The sequence below is a fragment of the Gorilla gorilla genome, chromosome 19 (assembly GCF_029281585.2).
Source record: "Gorilla gorilla gorilla isolate KB3781 chromosome 19, NHGRI_mGorGor1-v2.1_pri, whole genome shotgun sequence".
Taxonomy (NCBI): Eukaryota; Metazoa; Chordata; class Mammalia; order Primates; family Hominidae; genus Gorilla; species Gorilla gorilla.
In genome coordinates this window covers 86,370,311-86,391,949 of record NC_073243.2, presented here as the reverse complement: position 1 = coordinate 86,391,949, position 21,639 = coordinate 86,370,311, and the positions used below count along the sequence as shown (strand labels likewise).

The 21,639-nt window shown below is 34.4% G+C and overlaps 1 long non-coding RNA gene across 1 annotated transcript in view; it reads right to left on the bottom strand.

Moving 5' to 3' along the window:
- LOC109023844 (uncharacterized) overlaps positions 1-21,266 on the bottom strand; it is a 52,180-nt gene extending 30,914 nt beyond the window's left edge. The window contains exons 1-2 of the long non-coding RNA XR_008672985.2: positions 21,089-21,266; positions 17,795-17,892 (exon numbers count right to left, since the gene is read on the bottom strand). This is a non-coding gene — a long non-coding RNA (uncharacterized lncRNA). The remainder of the gene's footprint in view (positions 1-17,794; positions 17,893-21,088) is intronic.
- Between the last annotated feature and the right edge of the window lie 373 nt (positions 21,267-21,639).

The following is a 21,639-nucleotide window of genomic DNA, read 5'->3' as shown; positions in this document are numbered from 1 at the left end:
AAAAATTAGCTGGGCACGGTGGTGCACAGCCTGTGGTCCCAGCTACTCGGGAAGCTAAGGCAGGAGAATTGCTTGAACCTGGGAGACAGAGGTTGTGGTGAGCCAAGATTGCTCCACTGCACTCCAGCCTGAGCAACAGAGCGAGACTCCACCTCAAAAAAAAAAAAAAAAAAAAGGAACTACATTTTCTCCATTGTTACTGATTGACTTAGCTCCTTTGCGAAAAATCAGTTGACTATGTTTATGTGAGCCTGTATTTTGAATATTCACGAAATAATTGCTGGGATTTTGTTTGGAATTGCTTTGAAGGTATAAATCCAGTTTGGAAGAGATGATATCTTGGCAATATTGAGTTTTTCTATCAACGAAAATGGAATATATATTCATTTATTTAGTCCTTCTTGGATGTCTTTTATCAGAGCTTTATAGTTTTCCTCATATAGAATTTGTACATATTTTGTTAGACCTATACTTACATATTTTATTTTTGGGAGTGCTTCTTTAAATAGTACCATGTTTTAAATTTCACATTCCACTTATTTATTCCTGGTGTAAAGAAATGCATTGGCTTTTTAATATTAACCCTGCATCCTACAACTTTCCTGTAATCCCTTACTAGTTCTAGGAAGTTTTGGATCAATCACTTTGCATTTTCTAAATAGATGATCATCTTTTCCAGAAAAAAATATGTTCTTCCTTTCCAATCAGTATACCTTTTATTTCCTTTTATTGAATTATTACATTAGCTAGGACTATTACTACATTGTTAAAAAGGAGTGGGGAGGGGACATCCTTGCCTTGTTTTTTAGTGGAAAACTTCTAGTTTCTTACCAGTAAGTATGATGTTAGTTTGTGTGTGTGTGGTTTTTGTTTGTCTGTTTGTTTGTTTCATTATCAAGTTGAAAAAAATCTTCCTGTATATATAGTTTACTGAGAAGTTGTAGCTTTTTGTTTGGTTTTCTTTTTTGTCATAAATAGGTGTTGGATTTTGTCAAGTGCTTTTTGTCTCTAGAAGTTCAATGCACTATCCATTGAGCCACACAGCCAGAAATCAAGTGCTTTTCCTGCATCTATTGATAGGATCATGTGATTTCTGTTCTTTAATTTGTTGATGTGATGGATTACACAAATTGATTTTTAAATGTTGAACCAACCTTACATACCTGGTATAAATGCCACTTGGTTGGAGTCTGTAATCCTTTTTATATATTGCTGAGTTTGATTTGCTAACATTTTGTTGAGAACTTTTGTGTCCATGTTCATGAGAGATATTGGTATGTAGTTTTCATTTCTTTTAATGTTTTTGTCTATTTTTGGCATTTTGTAATACTGACTGCAGAGGATGCACTAAAAAGTATTCTCTCTGCTTCTGTATTCTGAAAGAGATTTTACATAAGAGCATAATTTCTTCCTTAAATTTTTGGTAGAATTTATAATAGAATACATCTGGTTCTGGTGTTTCTGTCTTGCAAAGTCATTAATTATTTATTCAGTTATTTTAATAGCGACAAGCCTATTCAAATTGCCTGTTTCATTTTGTGTGAGCCTTGGTAGATTATGTCTATCATGAAATTGTTCCATTTTATCTATGATATCAAATTTATGGGCATAGAGTTGTTCATATATTTGATGTATAGTGATATCCAATTCTTCACTTTTGATTTTTAGTAATTTGTATATTTTTCCTTTATTTCATAGTCTGTTTAGAGGCTTATTGATTTCATAATTTTTTTTCTCAAAGAACCGTATTTGGTCTTCATTGTATTTCTATATTTATTCCCTGTTTTGAGTTTTAATGATTTCTACTTTGAAATTAATTTGTTTTTCTTCTTATATTTTTAATGTGAAAGATTATTCATTTCATATTTTTCTTCTCTTCTAATATAGACATTCATGCTATCCATTTTCCTCTAAGTGCTGCTTTTTCTACATACCATAGCTTTTGATAGGTTGCATTCACATTTTTATTTTGTTTAAATGTTCTTTTAATTTCTTTTGAGATTTCTTTTTTGATTCATGTGTTATTCAGATGTGTATTTTTCAGCTTTCATTCTGTTGCTGATTAATATCAGTTTGATATCATTGTGGTCTGAGGAAAACATTGCATACTTTCTACTTTTAAAAAACAGTGAATTGATAAGGTGAATTTATGGCCCAGAATGTGTGGTTCATCTTACTGAACATTCCATGTGAGTTTTGAGAACGTGTAGTCTGCCATTTTTGAATGAAGTAGTTGATAGATGTTACTTATGTTCAGTTAATTGATGGTGTTGTTGAATTCAGCTATATTCTTATAATTTTTTTGGCTTCTGGATCTATTCGTTTCTTACAGAGGGGTATTAAAGTCTCAAATCATCTTAATAGATTTATCAATTTCTCCCTGCAGTTCTATTAGTTTTTGCCTCATATATTTTGACATTCTGTTGTTAAGCATATACACATTAAAGATTGTTACGTCTTCTTGGAGAATTGACCATTTTATCTTTATGTAATTCCCCAATTTAATCTCTGATAATTTTATTACTCTGAAGTCTGCTCTATATGAAATTAATATAGTTATTCTACCTTTATTTTGATTAGAGTTAGTGTGGTAAATCTTTCTACATGTATTTAGTTTGAATCTACATGGATTTTCATATTTAAAGTGTGTGTGTGTTTGTGTGCAAACAACATATGTAAATCTCTCTGTTTACATTGCCTTACTGTTCTTGGATGCTGTCAACTTTGTCCATTAGAGTTCTTACTGTATTAATCATAGTTATTTTAAATTCATGTCTCATAATTCTATCACCCCCACCACATCTATGTCTGCTTCTGATACTCATTATGTCTCTTCAAACTGTTTTTTACATTTAGTATTTCTTATAAGTTTTTATTGATAGTTGGACATAGAGTATTGGATAAAAAGAACTGTGATAAATTAGGTCTTTAGTATCGTAATGTGGAAAAGTGTGGTGGTTGAGGAATTCTGTAGATCTCTAACTAGGTCTCAATCTTTTAGCGAGCCTGTGTCTCTGCACTGTGAACTTCACAGGTTCTCATTCCTCTTCCACACACACACACACACACACACACATCTTTTAGGTGGGACAGGAAGCCTGCTTAGGCTTGAGAGTGCTGGAGTTGAATGCTGTATTAGTCCATTTTCTTACTGCAGATGAACACATACCCAAGACTTCGCAATTTACAAAAGAAAGAGTTTTAATGGACTTACAGTTCCACATAGCTGGGGAGGCCTCATAATCATGGCAGAAGGAAAGGAGGAACAAGTCATGTTTGACATGGATGGTGGAAGGCAAAGAGAGAGCTTGTGCAGGGAAACTCCCCTTTTTAAAACCATCAGATCCAGTGAGACTTACTCACTATCAAAAGAACGGCAAGGGAAAGACCTGACGCCATGATTCAATTACCTCCCACCAGGCCCCTCCCACAACAGGTGGGAATTCAAGATGAGATTTGGAGGGGAACACAGACAAACTATAGCAGGCATTTTCCATCTCTCACGTGATAGGCTAGAGTAGACTGGAATTAGTTATTTCCTATCTCCCAGGTAGGCTAGGCCCTGAAAATTAAAAAATAGCCCATAGCTTAAACCTGGGTAAAACAGTTTCTCTTGAGAGCAGGTCTTGTTTAGGAGAACAGAACGTTCTGGTGTATTTCAAAATGTCTACTCCCCTCTCTCCTGACTAAAAGAATGAGAGGATTTTTTTCTCCAGTGCTCACTGTGGGAGTCTGGTTGAGCACCTGGAAATAAAAGTCAGAAAAGTGTGGGTATTCCCTTAGTCTGGGTCCCTCTGCAGATTTTAACTAAAACTTGCCACACTGAGGCCTAGTAATCTGTAGATTACAGTTTAGATTTTTCTACCCCCACACTGGTTCCTGCAGAAGTTTCTTATAGGTTTTGGCTCCAGTAAGTTGTGATATTCTGAATCTGCCTGTCTGTATTTCCAGTTTTGAGGGCTGCAGTTTGTCCTATGACCTCTCTTCTCTGACAGATCTAAGAAGAATTATTGATTTCTCAGTTTGTTCAGTCTTTACTAGTTGTTAGGATGGATTAATGACTTCCACGCTTCTCACATGCCAGACCAGAAGCTGGAAGTCCAAGGCTTATATTTTAAATCATGTAAATTATGCTGGCAAATTATGTCTGCCTCCCCATATTCTAATCCAATATTAACAGTTTAGCAGTTATCTTCATGACAGACTGATTGATAATCTAATTAACTGCATGTAAATGTTTAATTTTGTATTTCTTTTTGATTAGATCAATGATCTCGAAAACTTTTTTATCCATACACTCCTATTAGTAAATTAAAAATTGGAACATTAACTTCCACTATCTCCATACTTACTTATGATGTTGAAAAACTGTAGGTATGATACCAAACCCATATAGACTTTTTATATTTTAATGTACAGATAAGATAGACATTAAAAAATATGAGTCTATATGTGTTTCTGTACATACTCACCACATGGACACACATATGTAAATTTATAATGTATAATTCCTGTACCACAATCACAATGAATTATCCTATAAATCCCATGGGTTGCATGCCTTCAATTTTGTGATGATGGCCTAGATAACTATTTTAAGAGATTCAAGCTAATTCTTAATATTCCCCTTGCACATAGCCTCTCTGACACTAAAGAAAAGGGAATATCATGGTATATAAATGTTAGAGTAAACTGTAATCTTCAAGAAATACATTCTATTTGCTATGAATGTCATATAAATTATTAGAATTCAAAAGACACAAGTATTAAAAATTTTCTAATGGGGTACCTTGGAAATACGTGTTTTATGTGATTTGTACTCATATGGGAAATGTTTAAGAGCTCAAATTTCTGCCTCCAGAGAATTTTCTCTTTTTATCAAGATAACTTATTCCCCCAAGATCCACAAAATTTCTTTGTTATTACTCTTTTCTAGATTATTTTGGAACCCCAGGAGGCTGTGATTGCTACAGGAAAGATTTCATGTACTGAAACACACTTTACAACACAATACAAAAATTATCTTAAGGAAAGTAATCATATTATGTTTTTACTGTGATTATATAAAAGTGTACATCATGCACACTTTTATATAATCATATACACTTTTATACAATCACAGTAAAAACAATATTTATCCTACATGTCAATATTACACATTTTAAAGAAATAGTGGTGCTTTTATTTTTCAATTTATGTAGATATCAAGCTATATAATAAACAACCCAATGGAATCAGCACAGGGTTTTCCTTATAAGAAAGTATCTATTTCTTGATATTTTAACAATATCTAAATTAAGATGTATATATTTTAAGTGTATCATTATTTGTATATGAAAATGTAGAATTTTCTTTACAAAATGACATTTGACAGCAGAAATTATTTTTCAAATTACACGTACTTATTATAAATATGTGTCATTTTTAAAAATATTACTAGTATGACTCTTTGACAAATTGCCAGCTGAAAACTGCCATTCAACTGAAAAGAATCTACCTTTGAAGACATAGAATAAGTACATTTAGAGGATGTGAAGAAATAGGGACACTTTTACACTGTTGGTGGGACTGTAAACTAGTTCAACCATGTGGAAGTCAGTGTGGCAATTCCTCAGGGATCTAGAACTAGAAATACCATTTGACCCAGCCATCCCATTACTGGGTATATACCCAAAGGACTATAAATCATGCTGCTATAAAGACACATGCACACATATGTTTATTGCAGCACTACTCACAACAGCAAAGACTTGGAACCAACCCAAATGTCCAACAATGATAGACTGGATTAAGAAAATGTGGCACATATACACCATGGAATACTATGCAGCCATAAAAAATGATGAGTTCATGTCCTTTGTAGGGACATGGATGAAATTGGAAATCATCATTCTCAGTGAACTATCGCAAGAACAAAAAACCAAACACCGCATATTCTCACTCATAGGTGGGAATTGAACAATGAGAACACATGGACACAGGAAGGGGAACATCACACTCTGGGGACTGTTGTGGGGTGGGGGGAAGGGAGAGGGATAGCACTGGGAGATATACCTAACGCTGGATGACGAGTTAGTGGGTGCAGTGCACCAGCATGGCACATGTATACATATGTAACTAACCTGCACATTGTGCACATGTACCCTAAAACTTAAAGTATAATAATAATAATAATAATAATAAATAAATAAAATAAAATAAAAAATAAAAAATTTCCAAATTAAAAAAAAAGAATAAGTATATTTGAACATGGAAAGAAACATAGTAATAATTGATTCATAATGTGAGAAAACACTAAGCAAAGCTACTCCTGTCATTAATGAAACTTAGGCAGCCAGGGTTGCAGATGTTGGGTTAGAAATAAGTCAAAACTAAGTATTTTTGTGGGTAAAAAACCTTTGAATAACATTTAATATATGTCAGCAAATACAAATGATCTACCTCTGGGAGTCAAGTGTATCAGCTAGACACAAACATTTTCAGAAAATCAGGAAATTCTTTATCAAAAGAATACACATACATACTGTTTAAAAACACAAAAATAAAATGACTCATCAGAGTTTGTTTTTATTCAAACATTAGCTGAATTAACAACTCTGGGCAAAGATACTTCTTATTTTAGATAAATGTTTCCAGAATGATTTTGATATTTCAACTACCCTTTCCCTCTTGGTCTCATAGCAGCTTATATTTGAATTTACCATAACTTTCACGATGCTATATAGTAGTCTCGTTAACATGATTTTCCCTGAACAAACTCTCTCTTAGGACCAGAATCATGTTTGCAAGATGATTGCAGTGTTTTTGGTGCTGGCGCACGGTCTGTAATAAATTGCCTCGTACACATGAATAAATGGAGAATTGAATGAATGACTGATAGAATAAACATTTTAGACTAGTCTAAAATTTGCATTTTTTAATTTAACACATTATTTAAAAATACAGATCTCTAAAATAACAGACAAGTGATCAAGACATTACTAACAAACTTGCAAGAAACATAGTAAAAACACACAAAGTTGTATCTGATGGCCAAAATCAAATAAACGCAAAGAATGATAAATATATGCCACCCAACTGCACATCAGTATGAAGCAGAAATATTTTTTTAAATGCCAAATGAAATTGGCTGAACTTTTGCCATGCTTAGGGCGAAGGAGTGATCAATTTGGTAAAAAATAGGGCACTTCTGCAGTCACTAAAACAGAAATGTCATACTGCTTATCACAAATGTAGAATGGCTTTGTTTTCTCTGTTTGAAAAAACAATTGTCTGTTTATAAGTAGTCTGTATGAGATAGATATGAAAGTTTCTAGGAATAGTTTCATGTAATTTTTATTTTAAATTTTTTTAAAAAGTATCACCTAGATAGTCAGGCTAGTGAAGTTTTCAACACTAATAAGACATTTCCAGAGGCACAGCCGGGAGCACTATTTCCTGACAGGTTCTTTCTGGTATGGACTATCTTCAGGAATTTGATTTCTCAGCTCTCTGATTGCCACATGAATTAGAAAAAGAAGAGAGGTGCTAATCACCAGATGCAAGCTATACCATTGCCTGAAATTGTGAGGCATCATTACATGTGGTTGGAGGTTAAGGTTGCTTGTGTGCTTTTGTGTGTGTCATACTCAGAATTTCCTATATACAATTATTATTTTTAAATTTTCAAACAAAAATATGAAAGGCACTGGTTTCATTGAAATCATTAACAGAAAGATGATCTTTCTTTCTGTTTGTCTTTCCTTTTTGTTTTTGGAGTTTTTTTGCCTACATATATAGGCTTCAAATGTTTACCAATTCTATGAGAAGTTTTTAGGCTACCTAAGAAGAGTTACAAAAAATTTAACTACAACCTAAAAATTTTGTGGAGGCTAAAGCCTATTCTCCCAATAATAATATGGAAAACAAAAAATCTGTTTCATTCACGTGAATATTTAAGCTGGTGCTTAGAACATAGTGTATGAATTATCATTAGTATAACTCCAAGTAGTTACTAGAAGTAGTAGTAATAGTAATAATATTTTTTTTTTTTTTTTGAGACAGAGTCTTACTTTTCACCCAGGCTGGAGTGCAGTGGCGCGATCTCGGCTCACTGCAAGCTCCGCCTCCTGGGTTCACGCCATTCTCCTGCCTCAGCCTCCCGAGTAGCTGGGATTACAGGCGCCCGCCACCGCGCCCAGCTAATTTTTTGTATTTTTAGTAGAGACGGGGTTTCACCATGTTAACCAGGATGGTCTCGATCTCCCGACCTCGTGATTCACCCACCTCGGCCTCCCAAAGTGCTGGGATTACAGGCGTGAGCCACCGCGCCCGGCCAATAGTAATAATATTAAAAGAGTTGTCTTGATGTCAGGTACAGAAAATGTTAGAAACAGCTCAAAAGCACTTATAATTTATGCATAAATGTATAGTATAAATTCATGCAATAATACATATGTATTGGATGATTTTGACTGAATATTAATGCCACCATAATCGTTAGAGAAAATGTATTAAAGTTTTTGAGAGGGTCAGAACAAAATAGAAATATGAAAACACATTTTAATATTTCTCTAAATTTTCATGCTAAAAATAGCTAGAAATTGTCAGAACACTATTGAGATTAAAAAGTAGTGAGAATTAACTAATTAAAATAATGCAGCTATTCTTAAAATGTTAAATACCATTAATATATTTTAATTGAAAAGCAATTCTGCTTGAACATTTTAAAATTTTACATAATCAACTTGATAGGTAGATCATTATTGTAAATAAAGTTTAATCTATTTTATACAAATCAAAATGTTAGATAAATATTAAACATGAAATGGGCAAAAGAGGGTAAAAATACAGTAATTATCAAATCAAATAATGAACCACATTAGCACTCAAAATTTTAAAAAATTATAAAATATAACTTTTTTATTATTGTTATACTTTAAGTTCTGTGACACATGTGCAGAATGTGCAGATTTGTTACACAGGTATACACGTGCCATGGTGGTTTGCTGCACCCATCAACCCATCATCTTCATTAGGTATTTCTCCCAGTGCTATCCCTCCCATAGCCCCCCACCTCCTGACAGGCCTCACTGTGTGATGTTCCCCTCCCTGTGTCCATGTGTTCTCATTGTTCAATTCCCACTTCCCACTGAGTGAGAACATGCGGTGATTGGTTTTCTATTTGTGTGTTAGTTTGCTGAAAATGATGGCTTCTAGCTTCATCCATGTCCCTGTAAGGGACATAAGCTCATCCTTTTTTATGGCTGCATAGTATTCCATGGTGTATATGTGCCACATTTTCTTTATCCAGTCTATCATTGATGGGCATTTGGATTGGTTCCAAGTCTTCGCTATTGTGAATAGTGCTCATGTGTCTTTATAGTAGAATGATTTATAAACAAACGTGTTCATGTGTCTTTATAGTAGAACGATTTATAACCTTTGGGGTATATATATACCCAGTAATGGGATCACTGGGTCAAATGGTATTTCTGGTTTTACATCCTTGAGGAATCACCACATTGTCTTCCACAATGGTTGAACTAATTTACACTCCCACCAACAGTGTAAAAGTGTTCCTGTTTATCCACATCCTCTCCAGCATCAGTTGTTTCCTGACTTTTTAGTGATCACCATTCTAACTGGTGTGAGATGTTATCACATTGTGGTCTTGATTTGCATTTCTCTAATGACCAGTGATGATGAGCTTTTTTACATGTTCATTGGCTGCATAAATGTCTTTTTTTGAGAAGTGCCTGTTGATATCCTTTGCCCACTTTTTGATGGAGTTGTTTTTTTTCCTTGTAAATTTATTTAAGTTCCTTGTAGATTCTAGATATTAGCCCTTTGTCCGATGGATAGATTGCAAAAATTTTCTCCCATTCTGTAGGTTGCCTGTTCACTCTGATGATAGTTTCTTTTGCTGTGCAGAAGCTCTTTAGTTTAATTAGACCCCATATTTCAAGTTTCGCTTTTGTTGCTGTTCCTTTCGGTGTTTTAGTCATGAAATCTTTGCCCACAACTATGTCCTGAATGGTATTGCCTAGGTTTTCTTCTAGGGTTTTTATGGTTTTAGGTCTTACATTTAAGTCTTTAATCCATCTTGAGTTAATTTTTGTATAAAGTGTAAGGGAGGGATCCTGTTTCAGTTTTCTGCATATGGCTAGCCAGTTTTCTCAACACCGTTTATTAAATAAGGAATCCTTTCCCCATTGCTTGTTTTTATCAGATTTATCAAAAATCAGATGGTTGTAGATGAGTGGTATTATTTCTGAGGCCTCTGTTCTATTCCATTGGTATGTATATCCATTTTGGTACCAGTAACATTCTGTTTTGGTTACTGTAGCCTTGTAGTACAGTTTGAAGTTAGGTAGCGTGATGCCTCCAGCTTTGTTCTTTTTGCTTAAGGTTGCCTTGGCTATTCAGACTCTTTTTTGGTTCCACATGAAATTTAACATAGTGTTTTCTAATTCTGTGAAGAAAGTCAATGGTAGTTTGATGGGGATAGCGTTGAATCTGTAAATTACTTTGGACAGTATGGCCATTTTCACGATACTGATTCTTCCTATCCATGAGCATGGAATGCTTTTCCATTTGTTTGTGTCCTCTTTTATTTCCTTGAGCAGTGGTTTGCTGTTCTCCTTGAAGAGGTCCTCTACATCCCTTGTAAGTTGCATTCCTAGGTATTTTATTCTCTTTGTAGAAATTGTGAATGGGAGTTCACTCATGATTTGGTTGTTTATCTATTATTGGTGTATAGGAATGCTTGTGATTTTTGCACATTGATTTGCTACCCTGAGACTTTGCCGAAGTTGCTTATCAGCTTAAGGAGGTTTTGGGCTGAGACAATGGGGTTTCCTAAATACACAATCATGTCATCTGTAAACAGAGACTATTTGACTTCCTCTCTTCCTATTTGAATACCCTTTATTTCTTTCTCTTGTCTGATTGCTCTGGCCAGAACTTTCAATACTCTGTTGAACAGGAATGGTGAGAGAGGGCATCATTGTCTTGTGCCGGTTTTCAAAGGGAATGCTTCCACTTTTTCCCATTTAGTATGATATTGGCTGTGGGTTTGTCATAAATAGCTCTTACTATTTTGTGATATGTTCCAGCAATACCTAGTTTATTGAGAGTTTTTAGCATAAAGGGCTGTTGAATTTTATTGAAGGCCTTTTCTGCATCTATTGAGATAATCATGAGGTTTTTGTCATTGGTTCTGTTTATGTGATGGATTACATTTATTGATTTGCGTATGTTGAACCAGCCTTGCATCCCAAGGATAAAGCCAACTTGATCGTGGTGGATAAGCTTTTTGATGTGCTGCTGGATCCGGTGTGAAAATCCTCAAAATATAACTTCTTTTAAATATCTAGCTTATATGTAGCAGTTTGTCACATTCAAAGCCCTAGCAATTAACAGCACAATATCACACACAAAAGGAAGATATATATCAAAGGCATATATTGCTGTATAATTTACTGTAATTCAAAATGTTTAATCAATTTCCTGAAAAGAGAAATGGCTAGGTATATAGTCTGATATATGTAAATACACAGAAATATATATTACAAATTTTAGAGTTATAGTAATATGAAAATACATCAAATAAAACAAGATAGAACATTCATCAGAAATATCTCATAGTTAAAAAAAATAGCCTATTGTATTGAAATAAATAAGTTCCCCAACATGTATCCTGGTAAACTATCATGATTATTTGGGGTGATAGTTTCACAAATATTTTGTTTCTTTATAATTTTCTAACATTAGCCATACTTTAATAATAACCATGAATTGTTTATAAAATAAAAATTAAATATTAATAATTAATCAAATTCCAACATTAAAATCAGTAAGCATCTGGGGTGGTGGCTCACACCTATATCCCAGCACCTTGGAAGGCTGAGGCAGGTGGATCACTTGAGGCCAGGAGTTCAAGAGCAGCCTGGCCAACATGGGAAACCCCATGTCTATTAAAAATACAAAAACATTTGGCCAGGTGTGGTGGTGCATGCCTGTAGTCTCAGCTACTCGGGAGGCTGAGGCAGGAGAATCTCTTGAACCCAGGAGGTGGAGATTACAGTGAGCCAAGATGGTGCCATTGCACTCCAGCCTGGGTGACAGAGCAAAGCTCCATCTCAAAAAAATAAAATTAAAATAAAAAGAATAAAATCAGTAAGCCCTAAATTGTCAACCTCAAAATTAGATCTGATTTATAGTTTCAACTATTATTTAATTCTCAATTGTGGTGTTCAGTATAATGTTTAAAAAAGTGTATATTTTTAAAAAACTTTTTAACTTTTTAAAATTACACGTATATATCAATTTAACATAGACAAGATTACTAATTTGAAAGAAAATGGTTTTTTCTTCTATAGACATTATCTTGTCTGGCTTCTATATCAAGGGTGAAACAAATGACATTTACATACTGTCATAGCTAAATTTTGTTCAGATATAAATTAAGAAAGAAAGGCAATTTAATAGAAGAGAATTTGATTTGTACAAACAATCTAACATATTGTCACATTGTGGAGGAAACATTTTATAATAATCTTATTTTTGTAAATTACCTCTTTGGAAAAAAAAAAAAAAAAAGAAGCTTAACCCACCTGAGTAAGTTTCATATATTTACTAGCAGGGAAAATATAATATTTAAAATAATCTCACTTTTTAAGGACATTTTAGTGGCATGAAATGTCATCTTCTTTCCATGCATTTTTGAAACTAAACATTTTTATCTGTGGGCTTCTTCTTTGCGGCAATTCAGTATAAAAAACAATTCCAATGAGAACTGAAACCTGAGACATTTGCTCATCTTACTGTCTATATTAGCATGAGCTTTCTCTTTGGTTGTCTGCATCAACATGGCTTTACTATTTCAAGAAACTCTTATATAGAAACCTACACATACTAGTTATAATTATTAGCAATAATATCTATATTATATCTATATTATAATTATAACAAATTATATTATATATAAATATATATTTATACATAAAAATAATATAAAAAATATAAAATATATAATTATATTAAAACAAATAATATCTATATTATAATTATTAGCAATAATATAGATATTATTGCTATCTAATAATAACACAAACTTAACTACTCAAAAATAAAAAAAAAAAAACACTAATCACACAACTCAGAATTGGAGATAGATGATTGGTTTGTTGTCTCACAGTTTCATAGGCCAGAAGTCTGGCCTGGCTTGAATGCTCGTGTTTTAAAGTATTGCAAGGCTGAAATCAAAGCGCTGTCCAGGTGGAACTTTTGTCTAGAGACTTTGGCAAAGACTATGCCTCCAAGCTCACTCAGGTTGTTAATTAGAATTCTGCAGCATACCGTTGTAGAACTGAAGCCACCATTTCCTTCCTGGCTATTGGCTGGGGCCTGCTCTCAGCTTCTAGGCTCCCTTATTCCCTGCTGCAGGCTCCCTTCCATCTTCAAGCCAGCAATAGTACTTAGGAATCCTTCTAATGCTTCAAATCTATCGTATGTCCCTTTCTATCATGAATTAGAGAAAACTCGCCTTTTAAATGGCTCATTTGGCTAGATTGGGCCCACCTGGATATTCTCTCTTTTGAATAAGTCAAAATCAACTGATTGGTAGCCTTAATTACATATGCCACATCCCTTTGTCATGTAATGTAACAATCATGGGTATCATATTTCATCATATAAACAAGGGGCTCAGAACTTTTTTGGCACCAGGAAGGTTTCTGGAAAGAAAATTTTTCCACAGAATGGAGTGCTGGGGCTGAGGATGGTTTCTGGATGAAACTGTTCCAAAGAAGGTGGTGCTGGGGCTGAGGATGGTTTCTGGATGAAACTGTTCCAAAGAAGGTGGTGCTGGGGCTGAGGATGGTTTCTGGATGAAACTGTTCCACCTCAGATCATCAGGCATTAGTTAGATTCTCATAAGGAGCACACAACCTAGATCCCTTGCGTGCAGAGTTCACAACAGGGTTTGGGCTCCTATGAGAATCTAATACCCCACTGATCTGACAGGAGGCGGAGCTCAGGTAGTAATGTAAACAATGGGGAGTGGCTGTAAACACAGAGGAAGCTTCACTGGCTCTCCTAACACTCATCTCCTGTTGGGCTGCTTAGTTCTCAACAGGCCACAGACTGGTACTGGACTGTGGCTTGGGGACTGCGGACTTGACTTATAAACAGTATTGCATGGATTTTGGTAGAAAAACATAAGGGTAGCATTTTAGAACTCTTTCTATCACAATTCAAATCAGAAATACAGTTTTCGTTCATTTTAAAAGCTTTCATAAAACCTAACATCCAGTATAAGATGTCACTAAGATTCACACTAAGATTGGAACAATCTTTGGAACAGTAGTCAAGAAATGGGGGGATTATCCTGTGGGATTATCCTGAGGACAGCTTTACAAACAAAACATGCACTGATGTGGTGGAGAGAAACACTTGGGAGCTTTTCTTGTAGAACACTGAATGATTAATAAGCCAAAGGTTTCATGAGGGAATGAAAAAGAGCTTCCTTTCGAGGGAAGGTAGAATTTTGCTGTGCACAATTGGCAGCAGTAGGCAGCAGTAAAGGCCAGGATTATACACAGCAGAACAGAGGGGCAAAGCAGGCAGCACCAGCACAGACCAGCAAAGCAGAACATCTGCTAGCCAGGACGCCAAGATAAATTAAACTAATCAAGAGATGACTCAACAGTTGGAGATTTATGAAGACACTGTTTACTACACCAGTGCTTGGGTGACCAGCATATGCCCTTGAGTGAAAAGAAGGGACAGATGAAGTGGGAAGAAACAATGAAAGACTGCCTGTATCCCCCGAAGTGATTAAACTATAAATTGGACAATAATGACAAAATTAATCAAATCACTAGATCTGACTGAGTATACTGAATTGAAATAAAATTTTTGCTTAGGCAAATTGGGGAAATAAATTAAAATGTAAGCTTGTGTGCAGAAAATAATGAAAATTTGTTTTTATCTACATGTGAATCCCAGCATCTAAATTTGATTCTACTTCAGTTTCAAGAGATACAGTAAACACATGAGAGGTAGAAAACTATTGTGTCAATTTGTGGGTTCAATGGGCTCTGAGGGTCCTCCCATCACACTTGTTTTTTATATCCATTGCATCATTGCAGTGATACAACATCTGCCCTCTGAAATGTAGAAAATAAAGAAAAATTCCAAATAAGCACTCCTCAGTGAGCAAATATATAGATGTATCATCTTTAACATTAGCAACTCCCATATATTTTCTGTGTGTGTGCATGTGTGATTTACCATTTCTGGAAAACTACAGATATGATTCAAAATAGTCCTGGGTCACTTGTTAATTGGTCAACTTGAAATGTCATGAGATTCTCATTCTAATCACCTGTAAGGGATGGAAAAGGTGGCGAGGTCAGTCACTGACTTGGCTTAAAAAAAAAAAAAAAAACAGAAACAGCATGTGGACAAAAAATGCTCTTACAACTTTGGTGAGTTCAGAACCACAAGCAAAGAGAGGTGTTATAGTTAATTTATCTTCCCTTCAAAGAAGAGAGGAATCTGCGGGAAAAATACACCTCAGTTATTTATTTCTTGCTGAGACATATTGTCGAAATCTCATTGAAAGAGCTTGAATACACTAATTCGTATCGTTTCATCCTTTTCAAAAGCCCTACAATAGATAGAGACCAAAGGTGGTGGGGATTTCATTTCAATATATCAAAATTCTCACTATGTATTACTGTATTTTCCAATCCTTTTTATTACGTCCTTCTTTTCTTTTTAAAATCATACTTAACTTTTCAATTTCCACTGGCTGTTTCATATTATTCTAACAAAAGGACTTTTGAGAGTAAGTGAGGCTTTTGTGTTGTTGATAGCCAGACTCATTCTGTGATATTCCCCAATCTCCCTAGGACTGTGGCAGAACACCAGACACTAAAAGTCTTACTCAATGAAAAAAAAAATGCGATGCAACAAACTGAGATATTTAATTATCATAATAGTTCATACACATGTAGTATTTTATATTATCTTACTATGTTTATATTCTGCCACAAAATTATTAAAATGATTTAAAATTAATATTTTTCTAGGCTCTAAGGAAACAAAAATGAAGTCGAAATTTCTGACTCAAAATAGCTCCAACCCTAATGGGTGAGACAGAGAGAAGACCAAGTAGCTACAAGAAATTCTCATAACACACAGACTTACGAGAGTCTGCAGGAGAGATTTCTATTCCAGTTTGGCTGCCTGATTTAGAATCTCTTAGTACGTGCTTCAGCTTCAGGGATAAATCCTAAAGAAAGAATGAAAGTTTTCACAGTAAACAAGATAAGGGGCAAATTTCTCAGATCTCACAAGGGAGAGAACATGGAAGGCCAGTAACGATGTAGTGTAAGAAGTTTGCTCCATTTGTCTACTAAGCACAATTTTAGAATGGATGTGAAGTGAGAGAGAGAGAGGAAGGAGTAAATCATAGAGGATCTTGTCATATTATAAGACCTATATCATGTTATTTTAAAGGTGATAAGAAGCTTCACAGAAGCTTTATAAGAAGAAGATCAACATAATCTATTTATTATTGCACAGTATAGGGGAGCAATATAGGATGGATAATGACTAAATTAACTACTTCTAGACTCTTGAAATGGGTTGCCTATTTTCAAAGCTCTGCCCTGACACATGTGAGCTATATGTACCTGGGAAACTAAGTATCTCTGTGCCTCAATTTCTTCATCTCTAACATAGGATTGGGTAGGGGAATGATAAAATAACAACAACAACAAAAATAAACAAATACAGGATTGCTATGTGAATTAAATTTGGTTAATATAGAGTGCTTAGAACTCTATATTTGTGTGAAAGGACAATAAAATCCTGGGACCCCAAACTCAATATGCCAAAAGGAAAAGTTATGCTTGGAAAGGGAGTCACAGAAAACCTGCCTTTCCTTTTGTTCCTATACATACACCTGGCTAGGTGATCTCCCTCATCCTGACAATGTAGATGAATTGTTTATCTTCATAGGTATGGGACAAGAGGAGACTAAAAATCACCCCTCTGCTCACCCTGAGACGAATGCGTATTTGACTTCTTCCTCAACTCTGTGTTTACATTATGTTAAGTAAAAGTCCAGATTTACTGAGCGTGAGATGAATACATAATTGACTATTCCTCTGCCCCATCTTTTCACCACAACATGTAGATTCAGTGAGTACTAATCAAGGCCTCAAATGAATATAACTACTTGCCCCATTTGTCTACTCTGCCTTTTTCTTCTTTTTTCCCCCTCTGCCAACTTTTTCCCTTTTAAATACTGAAGCCCGCAAAACCCTCTTTGGAGAAGAGCTCAGGCCACAGATCATACTGTGGCACATGTCTCCTTCACGTGGGTGTGTCCTCAACATTGGAAAAATAAACCTCTAATTTGATTGAGAGCTGCTTCAAATACGTTTTCCTTTTACATCTGAAATGCTTGAAAAATAATAATAGTTAAAACTAGTCTCAGTGTTGTTGCTAGAAGGTGTAATAATAAGGAATGCAGAAAGCATATATTAGAATATTGTATTTTTTTAAGAAACATATTGTTGAATCTCTGAGATTGATTATTTGGTTAGAGAAAAAAAGATGAGCTTAAAAACACAAGGATGTTGGCTGAGCGCAGTGGCTCACACCTGTAATCCCAACACTTTGAGAGGCCGAGGTGGGCAGATCACCTGAGGTCTGGAGTTGCAGACCAGCCTGAGCAACATGGAGAAACCCTGTCTCTACTAAAAATGCAAAATGAGCCAGACATGGTGGCACATACCTGTAATCCCGGCTACTCAGGAGGCTAAGGCAGGAGAATCACTTGATCCCGGGAGGCAGAGGTTGCGGTGAACCAAGATGGCAACATTGCACTCCAGCCTGGGCAACAAGAGAAAAACTCCATCTCAAAAAAAAAAATAAATAAATAAATAAAATAAAACAAAACACAAAGATGCCAAATTAGTATAAGATGGTAATTGTTGCAAGTCAAATTTGTTTCTCAGGTATCTAGTTCTGTTGATTGGTGTGCTACAATTTCACACAATAAACACAAGAGTGACAGATTTTTAAGAAGAAGGTTAAAAGAATTTTTGTTTGGAAAAATAATTGGGTTTTTCTATGGTACTGGCAGATAGTAATGCTTACGCAACAACTGGATTCGTGAAAGATTTAGAAGTTTCTCTTACAGTTGTGAATCAGACTTTCTTAAATTTATCTTGTAATAATTTCACGTTGTAATTGTGCTGGTAAGAAGGGATAAATGAAGAGGTATTTTTTAATGTGTTACTAAAATTTGCCTCACTAGGCAATAAATAAACATTAGTTCACTATTTCTTACTGTATGTAATAAAAAATAATGCACTGCTTTTGTTTAAACAATACTGTGGGTAATGGAGTAGAGAAGGAGGATAACACTGTCAGAAAATTAAAATATCATCCTGGGGTAAGACTATTATGGTGTGCATTTTGCTTACACAGATGATTTACTGATATCCTGGGATTAGTATCCATTGTTACCATATTAGTTTTTATTGCAAAGCGATGAATACCAAACCTTCAAATTTTTAACATTTAAATTTAAAAAAAATTCTTGCACATGTATCTATGAGTCAGCTCTGTTTCTGCTGGCTTGCCAAGGCTTGCTTCCATGCTGAAATTTGGGTTCAGATTTATTCCTCGATTTTCCTTATTCTGCAACCAATGGCTCTGTTTCTCTCATGGTGGATTAGAGAAAAACACAAAAAAGCAAACCAAAGCTTATAGTAACATGTACAATATCTGCTCTCATCATATCATGTGGCAAAACGACTCACTGAGCTAAACCAAACATCAAGGTGGCAGGGAAATATATTCTATCATCTGTTTCTGGCATTGGAAAAGTCACATGGAAAAGCATATGGAGACGTATATGCAGAGAGAGAGAGAGAGAGAGAGAGAGGATAGATAGATAATAGATAGATATACTTCTGTTATCAGAAATAAAGGATTGGCCATAATCTATTCTGTAACAACCTTAGTTTTTTTGTGTGTGTGAACAAGCAAATAAATTGGAAGTAAACTTTACTGAAAACTATTTAAACTTGTTTCTTTAAAGCTGTCTGAAAATCCCATGAGAGAAAGTATTAATATTTTCTCCACTGTTAATTCTTCTAACTCACTCACCAGCTAAATGGTACAATTTGTAAATTCAACCCAGATAAATTTATGATTCTTCCTTACAGATTGTGTACAGTGAAAAGAGCCATTTCAGGAGCTCCAACATTTAAATGGTAGATGGAATAAGAGAAGATCACAGAGACTAAACAGGACAGGCCAGAGAGAGACACCGCAGAACAGAGTGGAAGAGAAGAGAGAGCTCAAGAAGAGAGGGGAAAAATATCAATTAAAGATGAGAATAAGAGGTGATGAAGACTGACACATATCTCTTAGATGTGACAACTAGAAGTTCATTAATGACCTAGGCAATTAAGTTAATAAAAATTATTATTCACTTTATAGTTTCCGATTTTAAATAAATAGCAAAATTTAGAAGGTTTTACCAGCCTGAGGTAATTAAAAATGGATTATACAAATTAATTTTCTTGATAGCCTAGGATGATTGGAGTGCTTTTGAAAACATAATTCAATCCCTTAGTTTATGCTTATGACCAGAAAAAAACAATAATTTTAATATTTTTAAAGATTAAGTTAGAGATCAATAGCTTCCATAAGATGTTTAGTGGTTTCAAACTTCATAAAGAAATGCCCTACATGCTGATTATAATCACTGAGCTCATATTTCTACAGATAAAAATAAACCAAAGTAACACATTTCTAATGTAAAACTTTCTATACTTCACTCCAAATATAATTGTTTTTCAGACAATGCTTCAGTATTGTTGCTTTTTATAACTTTAGAAACATCTGATATATTTAAAAACATATGATGCATAAGAATAATTTATAAACAATGTGTTCTTGTTTTGTTCTTTGCTTAGGTTTATTTATAAGATTAATTAGTTTTATATAAAACCTGTAACTTATTTACTGAACTGTTTAATTTATTTCTTCTCGTGTGTTCTGTTTCCAAGCTTACATTTTTAAGGATATAATGTCATTACCAGGAATTGGTGAGCTTTGGTCTATAATTGATTTTAAATCCTGAAAAAGAGATAATTATATTAATGCCAAATATGTGTGTGTGTAAGGATATGTGTTATTACGTAACTGACAGCTTGTTGTAATCACATTGCCTTTAGTCACAAGCAAGGAAAGTAGGGATAATTTCCCATTAGCAATTTTGGAACACAAACATAAATCTTGATAAAAATATTATTTTAAATTTAGACTACATAGAAAATAATTGAGATAAGAGATACCTATTGTGAAAAACAAATGTACATATTTTAAGATCTCTAAATATTTGCTGGATGCATGTAATTTAGTCATCCAGAGAGTACCTCAAAAGTATTGTTGCACACGTTTGCTTTATAGTCAATAAGAGAGAATAACACATACTAAGCAAAAGCTTTAAAAACACTGATACGATGCTAATATATTCTTACATTTTTTCTCACTTCAAAAAAACCTCCGTATATAGTATATGCACTTCTACCAGAGACATGGAATAAAAATTTTCTCAACCAAATCTTCAACAGTTCTCATGTCATTGAACTAACATACGCTTAGAACTTTGCTTTTTCTTTTTTTAAAAAAATATTTACAAGAATTGTTGAGCCTTCTTTCAGAATGAAACATTATACTGGCTTTTCCCTTACTGTGCTGATTTGTGGTTATTTTCATCAAAGGTGTTTAATCAACATATGGCCACTGTGCTTTTGTTCTTTATACTGAATATGAGTCAGTCGATATAATGATATTCACTGAAAATGATACAGAAATATAATTGTTCCAGTAGCTGTGGTTACATAACTAATTACTCCAAAACTTAGTGGCATAAAATAACCCTTTACAATGCTTATGGAGTCTGTCGACCAGGAATTCACATAGTGCTCAGCTTATTTTACTTCTCCAAGGGATAGTACCTCACCTGAAAGCCTAGAAGACTAGGAAATTTGAAAACTCACATACTCACTTGGCTAGGAGTTGATCCTAGACCTTGGCTAAGACCTTAGCTGGGATGGTCACTGGAACACCTACAAGGAGCCTAACCATGTGACTAGGACTTCTTCATTACATGGAAGCTAGGTTCCTTGGTTGAGGGTGAGAGAGAGAGAGAGAGACAGAGAGAGAGAGAGAATCTCTTTTTAATGGCATAGCCTCAGAATGTTATGATCTCATAGCCTCAGAATGTTTCAGATCTCTGAAAAATATCACTTCTGTCATACATATTGTACAGAACAGTCAAAATCCTCCTTCCTTCAAATCCAAGGAAACAAAATTGATTCTAACATTTGATAAAAATGGATAGGTTTGGAAATGTATATGGAAATAGAGATATTGCTGTGGGAACTTTTGGAAAACAATCCGCCTCAATATTGAAAAATCAAATGTGGTAATCTTAGAGATGTTGGTCTAGGGGTACTTATTTATGTTTTAATTTTTATTCTTTTCTTTGTGACACATTTTAAATAATAATCATATATTTCTCCATTAAAATAATTGAAATAAATAATATGGGTGTAT